The following is a 13,186-nucleotide window of genomic DNA, read 5'->3' as shown; positions in this document are numbered from 1 at the left end:
AGCGGCAGCTGGATGTGAACAGCGCGTAGCGTTGCGCAGTTGGAGGTGAGCCGCCAGCAGTGGTGGATGTGGGGAGAGAAATGTCGGAGTTTGGAAATTTTTAAGACTAGATGTCATAAACTCCTATGTATATTATGATTTTTCAACACTATTAGGGTAAATACATTGTTTGTTCTCTATTAAAATCTTTCATTTGCTAACTATGCCTACTAGTAGTTAGTGCCTTCAGTAGTTTGAATCTTTTATTTAGCTGACAGTAGTGGCGCTCGCTGTATTGCAGTAGTTCGAGTAACCAAGATTTTGGTGAGGTAAGTGATTTGTGAAACGTATAGGTTAATGTTAGTCAGGGCCATTCTTTTGTAGGGATTTTTGAAAGTCAGATTGCGTTGCGCTAAAAATATTGTGTCAGTTTAAGCACAGTCATGTATAAATTCTTCTAAGGGGATGTTTCAAAGGGTGAAATCACAAAGTTTCCCGAAGCGACATCTGTTCTCATTCTACTGGTCTAGACGCAGAGTGATATTCCGGGTTTTGAGTGTAACATGAACTGTGGTACTGTGTCATAATAAACTGAGTAGCTGAACATGATGGGAAGACACTGCGACACGAAACAGTCGTTTTCTTCCGAAATCAGTTAGATTACTTTCTCTCTGTACACTACTGCTCGAGCCGGCGGAGGTGGCCGAGTGGTTCTAGGCGCTTCAGCCTGTGAATATGGTATGCATGCTGTGCAAAATTCATCGAAGAATCTCTCTAACTTATGAAGAAAAGTATACCTATAGCCACAAATGCAGCCATTAGTAAGAGAAAAAATCATGACATTTCGCACGTAAAAAAAATTGTTTAGTTATGTTTTCGAACTTCGACTGCTATGAGTGTGAATCCTGAATCCTTCCTGGTGTTGCTGATAAAGTTTTATGAATTTATTTGTAAAATTATAGACACTGAAAATTAAAATATCATGTGATGCCTCTCCTGATGCAATTCGGCCCCTTTGACGTCCTACGCCCCTTAAATTAGATTAAGTAGTGCGGAAGCTTACGTACCGATGACCTTAGCAGTTTGGTCCCATAAGACCTTACCACAAATTTACCACCATCTCACAGACCAGCCAATGAATGTATAGTTACGACCGGACGATTGTAGTTTTGTCTCGTAGTAACAGTATGAACACATTTTTCATTAATGTGTACTTTTTACAGTAGAGAAACAGTTCGGAGACGATGTTTATTTGTTTCAGCACTGTACCCTGTCACAAAGCTGCATGTGTGAGCCACTGATTTGAGGACAATAACAAAAAAAATGGTTCAAATGGCTCTGAGCACTATGGGACTCAACTGCTGAGGTCATTAGTCCCCTATAACTTAGAACTACTTAAACCTAACTAACCTAATGACATCACACACATCCATGCCCGAGGCAGGATTCGAACTTCGACCGTAGCGGTCACGCGGTTCCAGACTGCAGCTCCTATAACGGCACGGCCACTTCGGCCGGCTAGGACAATAACAGTCTGAACCCACTGGAACATCTATAGGGACCCACTAGAACGTCGATTTCTCTCAAGGCCCCACCACCGACTCTTGAGGAAGAATGGGCTCCCATTCATCCACATAATCCTTCAGGCTTTCCCAGCGATCTGTTGACAGGTTTTGGGTGTTCTCCCGGACGTAAGCGTTGTCCTCACACAGAACTTCGACAAAGTGACTCGTTGCTTTCACGAATTGCTACCTGAGACTCGGGTAACACGTGAAAAAGGCAAATAGTCACGTTGTCGGAATACTGTGCATGGACGACACTTACATCCGGCAGACCATCCAATGCCGCACTGTGTTATTCAGACACTTAATTGGAAGTGTTCACAGCAGAGAGGTCTACATCTACATCTACTACTCCGCAAGCCACCTGACGGTGTGTGGCGGAGGGTACCTTGAGTGAGGTGAAGCCTTGATAAAGGGTGGAGACGCACCCCGCATTATCGTGTCCAGATCGTTTGGATGAGTTAGGGTATACCCGAAACATTCGGGCCACACGACACGCCTCCAAATGTGACAACCATTCACGGGACTTCGAACCGCTCAGTTTAATTGCTAATCGGTAGCCAGTTCTATACACGGCCAAATCGATAGCAGCCACAGTGTACGGTGATCCGGGGCCACGGGTCAGGATCACGCTGTGGGCGCGCTGTTGCCCCGGACAGGGAGCGAACGGGCGGGTGGTTTGCCGGTCACGTGCGGCCGGCCATCGGCGAGTGTTTGGCGGCGGTAGGGCAGGGGTGTGGGTGGGGGGGGGGGGGGGGTCGTGCGTGGCGTGCAAAGCGGGAGCCGGCCGGCGGAAACCTCTGCCGACGACGACGGCGGCTCCCCAGCTCTCCGGTACGATTGCAGTATTTGAAACAGCTTATAGTCGTCCGTGTGTGATCGGCCAACACCAGTCGCGTGACGTAATTTTTTATGCTGACACGCAAAACATAACCGTACGGGACCAAACGCCATGGTAACAGCAGGCCACACTGCCTCTAGTCTCGGTATTACCCCCAATTTTCGCCATATACGCAGCAAAGGACCTGGAAGAGCAGTTGAACGGAGTGGGCAGTGTCTTGAAAGGAGGATAAGGTGAGCATCAACAAAAGCAAAACGAGGATAATGGAATGTAGTCGAATTAAGTCGGGTGATGTTGAGGGTGTTAGATTAGGAAATGAGACACTTAAAGTAGTAAAGGAGTTTTGCTATTTGGGGAGCAAAATAACTGATGATGGTCGAAGTAGAGAGGATATAAAATGTAGACTGGCAATGGCAAGGAAAGCGTTTCTGAAGAAGAGAAATTTGTTAACATCTAATATTGATTTAAGTGTCAGGAAGTCGTTTCTACAAGTATTTCTATGGACTGTAGCCATGTATGGAAGTGAAACGTGGGCGATAAATAGTCTGGACAAGAAGAGAAGAGAAGCTTTAGAAATATGGTGCTACAGAAGAATGCTGAAGATTAGATGGGTAGATCACATAACTAATGAGGAGGTATTGAATAGAATTGGGGAGAAGAGAAGTTTGTGGCACATCTTGACCAGAAGAAGCGATCGGTTGGTAGGATGTTCTGAGGCATCAAGGGATCACCAATTTAGTATTGGAGGGCAGCGTGGAGGGTAAAAATCGTAGAGGGGGACCAAGAGATGAATACACTAAGCAGATTCAGAACGATGTAGGCTGCAGTAGGTACTGGGAGACGAAGAAGCTTGCACAGGATAGAGTAGCATAGAGAGCTGCATCAGACCAGTCTCAGGACTGCAGACAACAACAACAACAACAACAACGCCATATCCATCAGAGGCCATTTCTTGAAGGTTTTATTCGGCTGACCTGCCATATTGCTTGTATGACGATTGCTGTATGTCATTTACTGTTCCCAATAGTCGCAGACATTTCCTGTGGGACTCAGAAAGACTCATCCCTCAATTCGAGATACACAGAGTGCCTGAGTGTTCGTTATACCAGCAACGTATGAGCACAGTGGCTTAAATGTTATTCCCATCATCAGTGGGGAACTTAAAAATTTTGCGCCCCTAGGCACACCATATTATATGTGCTCCACCCCTCACACCCAAAAAAAAATGTTTTAAATAATATCTATTATCCGATCGCTTCACAATTGCCATTTTTGGTGGGAGCGTTGTGAGCTGTTTCCGTACTCTTCTATCCGTCGTTATGAAGAACGTGTCAGCCGTCTAATCGCGCTCAATCAAAATGTAATGAGGTTTCTGAACTTTACTTGGTGTACGGCAGCGGATAAAACGAACTTAAAACTGCATTGTGTTAACACATTCTTCTGTCGAAAGACAACAGAAACGAGCACAAGGAAAATAACTTTTCATTTATTGCCTAATAATTCAGCAGAGCGTGTAGGAGACAGTGGATTTTTCTTATACATTCACTTTTAATGTGTTCTCTTAGAAAAACAACCGTTGAAAATGAAAACAAAAAACTTGTGTTGCAGTCTAAAAATAGAAGCGAACGTGTCATAAGATAGGAATTAATACGTACTTTTACAGAGATGTGTTAAAATTTAAAATTAAACTGTCGTTTTACGATCTAATAACTTGAATGTGTAGCAGATAAAAAAAATAAATTCGGTATTACTACGTATATCTATAGGAAAGCGTAAAATGAAAATGAAATAGAGATTTCAGTGCACGAACTAGTAACTAAATAGAGAAGAACAAGCAGAGAACTGGATTTGCTATTACATAATTTTACAGACTAGTGTGGAAAAATCAAATTTATTTCATAATCTAATAGTTAACGTTTAAAGCATTAGGGTCTGTGTAACTAGACGCTGCATAATAAGTGTGCACAATACCTTTAATCCGTGTAAGTGCTGATCAGTTTTGTACTGCGGCTACGGCTCTCATCATACCTCTTTCTAACGGTATTAGCAAAGCTTTTACGCTGCTCGGGATTATCCGAGCGGTCTCAGGCGCTGCAGTCATGGACTGTGCGGCTGATCCCGGCGGAGGTTCGAGACCTCCCTCGGGCATGGGTGTGTGTGTTTGTCCTTTGGATAATTTAGGCTGAGTAGTGTGTAAACTTAGGGACTGATGACCTCAGCAGTTAAGTCCAATAAGATTTCACACACATATGAACATTTTTTGAGAGCTGTTACGTATTTATTGGCAGAACTGAACTACGTTATGTATTAATACTTTTTCGTCTGAGCGCACTCTCCGATAACGTATATTTCCGCGATATCTACACATTTCAGCTGACGCCAAGAATACGCATCAGTTGTAATACACTACAGTATCAGTATGACTTGACTTTACAGCGCCGAGCCTCCTGGGTCATTCGGGTATTGTTTAGTATTGTCGGGCGCCTTGCCTTCGGTTGCGTCTGCAGGTAAACGAGGTTTACTTCCGCGTTGTAAAGTAAACAGGTAATACGTAGTTTGTAAATCCAACGAATATGCTCTAAATTATAATAAAAATCACATTATAATCTTAAATTTTTAAAGCTAATAGGAATAAACAAACAAACTCACCAGTTAGCAAAATTTGCATCTCGCTTTGACGGCAGAAAACTCGTTGATCATATCTTCATAGTTCACACGGTTGTCAGTTAGGAGGTTGAAACTTCCTGGCAGATTAAAACTGTGTGCCCGACCGAGACTCGAACTCGGGACCTTTGCCTTTCGCGGGCAAGTGCTCTACCAACTGAGCTACCGAAGCACGACTCACGCCCGGTACTCACAGCTTTACTTCTGCCAGTACCTCGTCTGCTACCTTCCAAACTTTACAGAAGCTCTCCTGCGAACCTTGCAGAACTAGCACTCCTGAAAGAGAGGATATTGCGGAGACATGGCTTAGCCACAGCCTGGGGGATGTTTCCAGAATGAGATTTTCACTCTGCAGCGGAGTGTGCGCTGATATGAAACTTCCTGGCAGATTAAAACTGTGTGCCCGACCGAGACTCGAATTCGGGACCTTTGCCTTTCGCGGGCAAGTGCTCTACCAACTGAGCTACCGAAGCACGACTCACGCCCGGTACTCACAGCTTTACTTCTGCCAGTACCTCGTCTCCTACCTTCCAAACTTTACAGAAGCTCTCCTGCGAACCTTGCTGAACTAGCACTCCTGAAAGAAAGGATATTGCGGAGACATGGCTTAGCCACAGCCTGAGGGATGTTTCCAGAACGAGATTTTCACTCTGCAGCGGAGTGTGCGCTGATATGAAACTTCCTGGCAGATTAAAACTGTGTGCCCGACCGAGACGCGAACTTGGGACCTTTGCCTTTCGCGGGCAAGTGCTCTACCAACTGAGCTACCGAAGCACGACTCACGCCCGGTACTCACAGCTTTACTTCTGCCAGTACCTCGTCTCCTACCTTCCAAACTTTACAGAAGCTCTCCTGCGAACCTTGCAGAACTAGCACTCCTGAAAGAAAGGATATTGCGGAGACATGGCTTAGCCACAGCCTGGGGGATGTTTCCAGAATGAGATTTTCACTCTGCAGCGGAGTGTGCGCTGATATGAAACTTCCTGGCAGATTAAAACTGTGTGCCCGACCGAGACTCGAACTCGGGACCTTTGCCTTTCGCGGGCAAGTGTTCTACCAACTAAGCTACCGAAGCACGACTCACGCCCGGAACTCACAGCTTTACTTCTGCCAGTACCTCGTCTCCTACCTTCCAAACCTTACAGAAGCTCTCCTGCGAACCTTGCAGAACTAGCACTCCTGAAAGAAAGGATATTGCGGAGACATGGCTTAGCCACAGCCTGGGGGATGTTTCCAGAATGAGATTTTCACTCTGCAGCGGAGTTTGCGCTGATATGAAACTTCCTGGCATATTAAAACTGTGTGCCCGACCGAGACTCGAACTCGGGACCTTTGCCTTTCGCGGGCAAGTGCTCTACCAACTGAGCGACCGAAGCACGACTCACGCCCGGTACTCACAGCTTTACTTCTGCCAGTACCTCGTCTGCTACCTTCCAAACTTTACAGAAGCTCTCCTGCGAACCTTGCAGAACTAGCACTCCTGAAAGAAAGGATATTGCGGAGACATGGCTTAGCCACAGCCTGGGGGATGTTTCCAGAATGAGATTTTCACTCTGCAGCGGAGTGTGCGCTGATATGAAACTTCCTGGCAGATTAAAACTGTGTGCCCGACCGAGACTCGAACTCGGGACCTTTGCCTTTCGCGGGCAAGTGCTCTACCAACTGAGCTACCGAAGCACGACTCACGCCCGGTACTCACAGCTTTACTTCTGCCAGTACCTCGTCTCCTACCTTCCAAACTTTACAGAAGCTCTCCTGCGAACCTTGCAGAACTAGCACTCCTGAAAGAAAGGATATTGCGCAGACATGGCTTAGCCACAGCCTGGGGGATGTTTCCAGAATGAGATTTTCACTCTGCAGTGGAGTGTGCGCTGATATGAAACTTCCTGGCAGATTAAAACTGTGTGCCCGACCGAGACTCGAACTCGGGACCTCTCCAAAGGTAGGAGACGAGGTACTAGCAGAAGTAAAGCTGTGAGTACCGGGTGTGAGTCGTGCTTCGGTAGCTCAGTTGGTAGAGCACTTGCCCGCGAAAGGCAAAGGTCCCGAGTTCGAGTCTCGGTCGGGCACACAGTTTTAATCTGCCAGGAAGTTTCATATCAGCGCAAACTCCGCTGCAGAGTGAAAATCTCATTCTGGAAACATCCCCCAGGCTGTGGCTAAGCCATGTCTCCGCAATATCCTTTCTTTCAGGAGTGCTAGTTCTGCAAGGTTCGCAGGAGAGCTTCTGTAAAGTTCAGAAGGTAGGAGACGAGGTACTGGCAGAAGTAAAGCTGTGAGTACCGGGCGTGAGTCGTGCTTCGGTAGCTCAGTTGGTAGAGCACTTGCCCGCGAAAGGCAAAGGTCCCGAGTTCGAGTCTCGGTCGGGCACACAGTTTTAATCTGCCAGGAAGTTTCATATCAGCGCACACTCCGCTGCAGAGTGAAAATCTCATTCTGGAAACATCCCCCAGGCTGTGGCTAAGCCATGTCTCCGCAATATCCTTTCTTTCAGGAGTGCTAGTTCTGCAAGTTTCGCAGGAGAGCTTCTGTAAAGTTTGGAAGGTAGGAGACGAGGTACTGGCAGAAGTAAAGCTGTGAGTACCGGGCGTGAGTCGTGCTTCGGTAGCTCAGTTGGTAGAGCACTTGCCCGCGAAAGGCAAAGGTCCCGAGTTCGAGTCTCGGTCGGGCACACAGTTTTAATCTGCCAGGAAGTTTCATATCAGCGCACACTCCGCTGCAGAGTGAAAATCTCATTCCAGTTAGGAGGTTGGCTTCCATCTGAGGAATGGACAAGGCGTTCAATCTCTCCTCCCACAACGTAGATCGTAGGGACAGTCTTTTAAGAGCCGAAAACGAGCGTTCTGCTGACCAATTTGTAAGTGCCATACATAGAAATATTCTAAGAGCAATCTCAACATTCAGAAACAAGGACTGTAACCTCTCTTTCCGTAAAAATTTGCTCATTTCGACTGGTATATCATTAATCTCAGAAGATTTCAAAAGTTTCGCGAAATGTACACATTCACTAGGGAAGGAACGCTCTAAACCTGTGTCATATGACGCTTTGAGTTTTGCTGCACGTTCAGCAATATAGTCAGGTCAGCTGTTCTTAAGGTTACTGAAAACTTTGAAGGAGTCAACAGTGTTCTATAGCTTTCCTTCCTCCTCACTAGTTCGGCGGACAAGTTGTAAGGTTCTGGGAGAAATGTTTCGACTCTACGTTTTTCCCAGTATCAACACGTTTTGTTAAACGTGTGTCATTATATCAAAGCTCAGATATTGAAGTCCTCAGAGTTTTCACATTAATTACAGTAATGGAGGGCTGAATTGATACTTCCCCGTAATGTCTACAAGAAATTTAAGTAGAATCGAATTTTACATACTGAGGCCCATACATGTTACAGTATTTAAGAAACTTCTGATTAGTTTATCATAGCTTTTCACGGTTCCCGGTATTTTCAGGAGGAAAATATGCTAGGGTTAAGTAGACGCCTACATTCTCGGATAATAAAGTTTCAAACATTGTATTGTAGATTGCCGTCCTAACAGCTTACTTAAAAAATATTTTGAACGATCATGAAGATGATACCGGACAGAAACCCAATGTTAAATTTCCATTCAGTCACCAAGTAAACTATGAATATTTCCAAGCTTGTACTGTCGAATTTCATTCTTAAGGCTTATTTAAACTACCAAGGTGTATAAGAATATAAAAAAAATTTGTCTTTTGTAAGCGCAGTTGTTTTTAAAACGTAAAGTGTTTAAATGTGTACAGAGAAAAAAATGTCAACACCCTCGAGGTGCCGCTCCTAGGTCCGTGCCTATATGCCTATATGTATATGTAAATCCGCCACTGCCCATCATGTAAGATAGGACTGTTCGTAGCACGAAGAAACTGGACACAACAAAAATACAAGTATGCCCTTCACTAGAACAGTCCACAATATTTTCTAGTCCTGGAATAGGCATACATAAAATAAAATATAACGACAGTCAAAAAGTATATATCGCTCAAACAAATGCAACTTTTAAACAATATTTCGTAAATATACGAATAATGGTGAAATTAATCATCAGCGTTCAGTGTACGCTGAATCACACAAGAATTTTTCAACTTGTGTCGATACTGTAACTGGACTGTGACGTGCTGCAAGCCATATAAATGTCAAGTTAAAGTAGAATTTTAAAAAATGCGGAAATTATATGACGGCTTAAGAGTTAATTATAAATAAGTACCAAAAATGCAACACAAAATTGTGCACGTGACCTGTAGTCAACTACTTATGCCATACAAAATTTAGTATCATGTATTGACTATCTTCTTTTGCCTGTCTTCCACAGGATATCTTAAGATGGGCAAGAAGCTCGAACCCGACTCGATTTAATCAAATAATCAATAAAATAAGACTGGACCGTTGACTCACGTAACTAGCGAGGAGGTACGGAACAGGACTGGAGAGAGAAGAAATTTGTACCACAGCTTGATCAAAAGAAGGGATCGGTAGGTAGAATACGTTCTGAGACATATGAGATCATCAATTTGGTATTGGAGGTAAGTTTGTGGGGTAAAAATCATAGAGGGAGACCAAAAGATGAATACAGTAAGCAGATCCAGCAATATGTAGGTTGCAATAGCTATTCGGAGATGAAGAGCCTTTCATGGGATAGAGTGGTATGGAGGGCTGCATCAAGCCAGTCTCTGTGCTGAAGACTATAGGGTACCCTATTTAACTTCCTCACCCAAAATAACTTTTTTCAGTGGGTGGTTCTTGCTGAGGGTACATATTTCATGTATCCCCAAAGATGTAGGAGATAAAGGATAGAGGTTAAATTTTTAAACGGAACTGAGTGCATTTTGCTCAAGAATACACTTACCCTCTCCAACAGCTAATGGAAAATGTATCAGACTGCACCATTTTTGTCAGTAATAGGTAGATATACCAACGATAAAGAGTACACAGGTTGTAAAGAAACCGAGCTTGATTGTACCTTGATTGTACATATTACATACCTAAAGAAATGCAGAGGTGTGGGTTTTGTTTATGATTTCTGACTCATGTAAACACAGATAGTCTTCCCCTACCCCTCCGCCCCTCCCCCCCCCCCCCCACTCACCTCATTTGCTGTTGCATTTGCGCACAGTACACTGCGCACCAGTGTAATCGTAACGTAGTAGATGTATGGTTATAGTAGACGTTGTGAACACAATTCTTGTTGTGTGAAGGTGTTTGATGTACACGCATGACAATGAGCTACGAATGCTGCTGTTCTATGGAGTGGCAGGAAATAATTTAAAACTTACATTTTTGTGCTCAGTACTATTACAGAACATTATGATTATTACGTTATTATGTCTGTCTTGTACACTGCTGTACATACCTCTACTGTAATTTGCTGTAGGCGGGCGGAATTCTGTTCAGGCACAACTACCGTACACAAGACGATCCCCGACAAGCCATCGCCAACAAAGGAATAGTCAATAAGAGAAATATACAATATTGGCCCATCAACAATCCACGATGGTTCCGAAGGGGAGAGCATCAACGTCCATTAATGTTCGGTGCGGAATTATTGGAGATAGCAATGTCGGAACTTTCTTTTTAAATGTCAACCAAAATGGCAGACCATCTGCCCGATTTTTAAGACACAGTCTTCCTGTTCTCTTTCTCGCCGTACGTCTGAATTAGAGGATGGTGAAGTGGTATCAGCATGATGGATGCCCTGCACATAATGCCTTACGAGCACGACGAATTCTGGACCGTAAATACCCTGGTAGGTGGATTGGACGTGGTGGCCAGTTAGTTGGTCTGTCCCATTTCTGAAGTTTACACCGCTGGATTTTTTTTGTGAGGAATAGTCAAGGAAGTCGCCTACCAAAATGTTCCAACAACACCAGGGAACATGCAGCAAAGTACTACCTGATGTTTGCTCAGCCATCATAGAGGAACTAGTAGCAGGATGTAGGGAGTCCTTCATTCACAGAGTGACCGTATGTACGAATGCCAACGGTCACCATTTTGAGCATTTGATGAAAACGCTCTGTTCTTCATTTAGTTGCAGTTTCACAGTAAAACTTACTACAAAGGACCATGTCACTTCTTCATTGTCGTAGGTACTGTAATAAAGTTTTCTGCAGTACGAAGATCCAGTCACTATACAGTGCAGTTCTGTTGCAATCAATGTTTATCAGTAATTTGTAAAATCTTTTGGAGCGGGTGAGTGTATTTTTGAATAAACTGTACATGGTTCCATTTAAAAAATTTAACATTTACCCGATATGTCCTGCATCTGTGTGGAAAGATAAAACGTATACCCCCAGCAACAACTACCCACTGTTGTTAAAAAACATTGATTGAAACGATTTTTCATTTAACGCATCAGAAAAAAATTATCTTGGGTAAGGAAGGTAAGTGGAAAACCATTTATGTATGATCAATGTGACACCCTGTATATGTATATACGCTATGTGATCAAAAGTATCCGGACACCCAAAAAAAATACCTTTTCATATCAGGTGCATTGTGCTGCCACCTACTGCCAGGTACTCCATATCAGCGACCTCAGTAGTCATTAGACATCGTGAGAGAGCAGAATGGGGCGCTCCGCGGAACTCACGGTCTTCTAAAGTGGTCAGGTGATTGGGTGTCACTTGTGTCATACCTTTGTTAGCGAGATTTCCACATTCTTAAACATTCCTAGGTCCACTGTTGCCGATGTGATAGTGAAGTGGAAACGTGAAGGGACACGTACAGCACAAAAGCGTACAGGCCGACCTCGTCTGTTGACTGACAGAGATCGCCGACAGTTGGAGAGGGTCAGAATGTGTAATAGGCAGACATTTATCAAAACCATCACACAATAATTACAGACTCCATCAGGTTCCACTGCTAGTACTATGACAGTGAGGTGGAAGGTGAGAAAAGTTGGATTTTATGGTCCAGCGGCTGCCCATCAGCCACACATCACGCTTGTAAATGCCAAATGACGCCTCGTTTGGTGTAAGGAGCGTAAACATTCGGCGATTGAACAGTGGAAAAACGTTGCGTGGAGTGACGAATCTCGATACAGAATGTGGCGATCTGATGGGAGGGTGTGGGTATGGCGAATTTACGCGAACTTCATCTGCCAGCATCTGTAGTACCAACAGTAAAAATCCGAGGTGGTGGCGTTATAATATGATCGTGTTTTCCATGGAGGCGGCTTGCACCCATTGTTGCTTTGCGTCGCACTACCGCAGCACAGGCCTACAATGATGTTTCAAGCATCTTCTTGTTTATCACTGCTGTAGAGCAATTCGAGAATGGCGATTGAATGATTCAACACGACTATGGCGGAGTGATTATAGGATAATAACATACCTGTAATGGACTGGCCTGCACAGGGTCCTTACCAGAATCCTGCAGAACACCTTTGTGATGTTTTGGAACGCCGAGTCTGTGCCAGGCCTCACCAAGCGACATCGATACGTCATCTCAGTGCAAACTGAATTCCAGCATTACCGATGGAGGGCGCCACGAACTTGTAATTCATTTTCAGCCGTGTGTCCGGATACTTTTGATGACATAGTATATGCATGCAGGGTGTCTCTCCTAAGAGTCGTCAGGCACACATTCTCTGGTCTTTCGGCACATATTTTCATTTTAGTTTTTGCAGTTGTAGCTGGAGATCACCCAAACAAATGCTCCTCATAAAGTCTTTGATGCGATACACAGTATCGATGGAAAAGTGCTGGATTGTTTTCCGTTACAAACAAAATGATTTTTAAAGTAGAGTTTTATGTGCGGTAGCAAAGTAGTCTAGCGCGTTATTCCTCTTATCGCTGTGAGTTAAGAGCGACAGCAAGACACGAAGAACAATGCGTACTCCAGCAGCGAGTGAGCAGTACTTTCCACTTTGTGGTAGCAGGCTGTGGTGCTTTAGCTGCTGGAATGCTGATTATTCTTCGTGTCTTACTGTCGCTCTTAATGCACATTGATAAGAAGAAAATCGCGCTAGACTACTTTGCGACCGCTCTATCCACTGGACACATGAAATTGCATTTCAAAAATCACTTATTTGAAGTAGGAAATAATCCAACACTTTCCGACGACACTGAGTGTTGCAGGACAGGTGCTGTGAGTGATACTTGTTCCAGTTACAAACTGCAAAAATGAAACTG

The sequence above is a fragment of the Schistocerca cancellata genome, unplaced genomic scaffold, assembly GCF_023864275.1.
Source record: "Schistocerca cancellata isolate TAMUIC-IGC-003103 unplaced genomic scaffold, iqSchCanc2.1 HiC_scaffold_1104, whole genome shotgun sequence".
NCBI lineage: Eukaryota > Metazoa > Arthropoda > Insecta > Orthoptera > Acrididae > Schistocerca > Schistocerca cancellata.
This window is presented reverse-complemented; position numbering follows the sequence as displayed.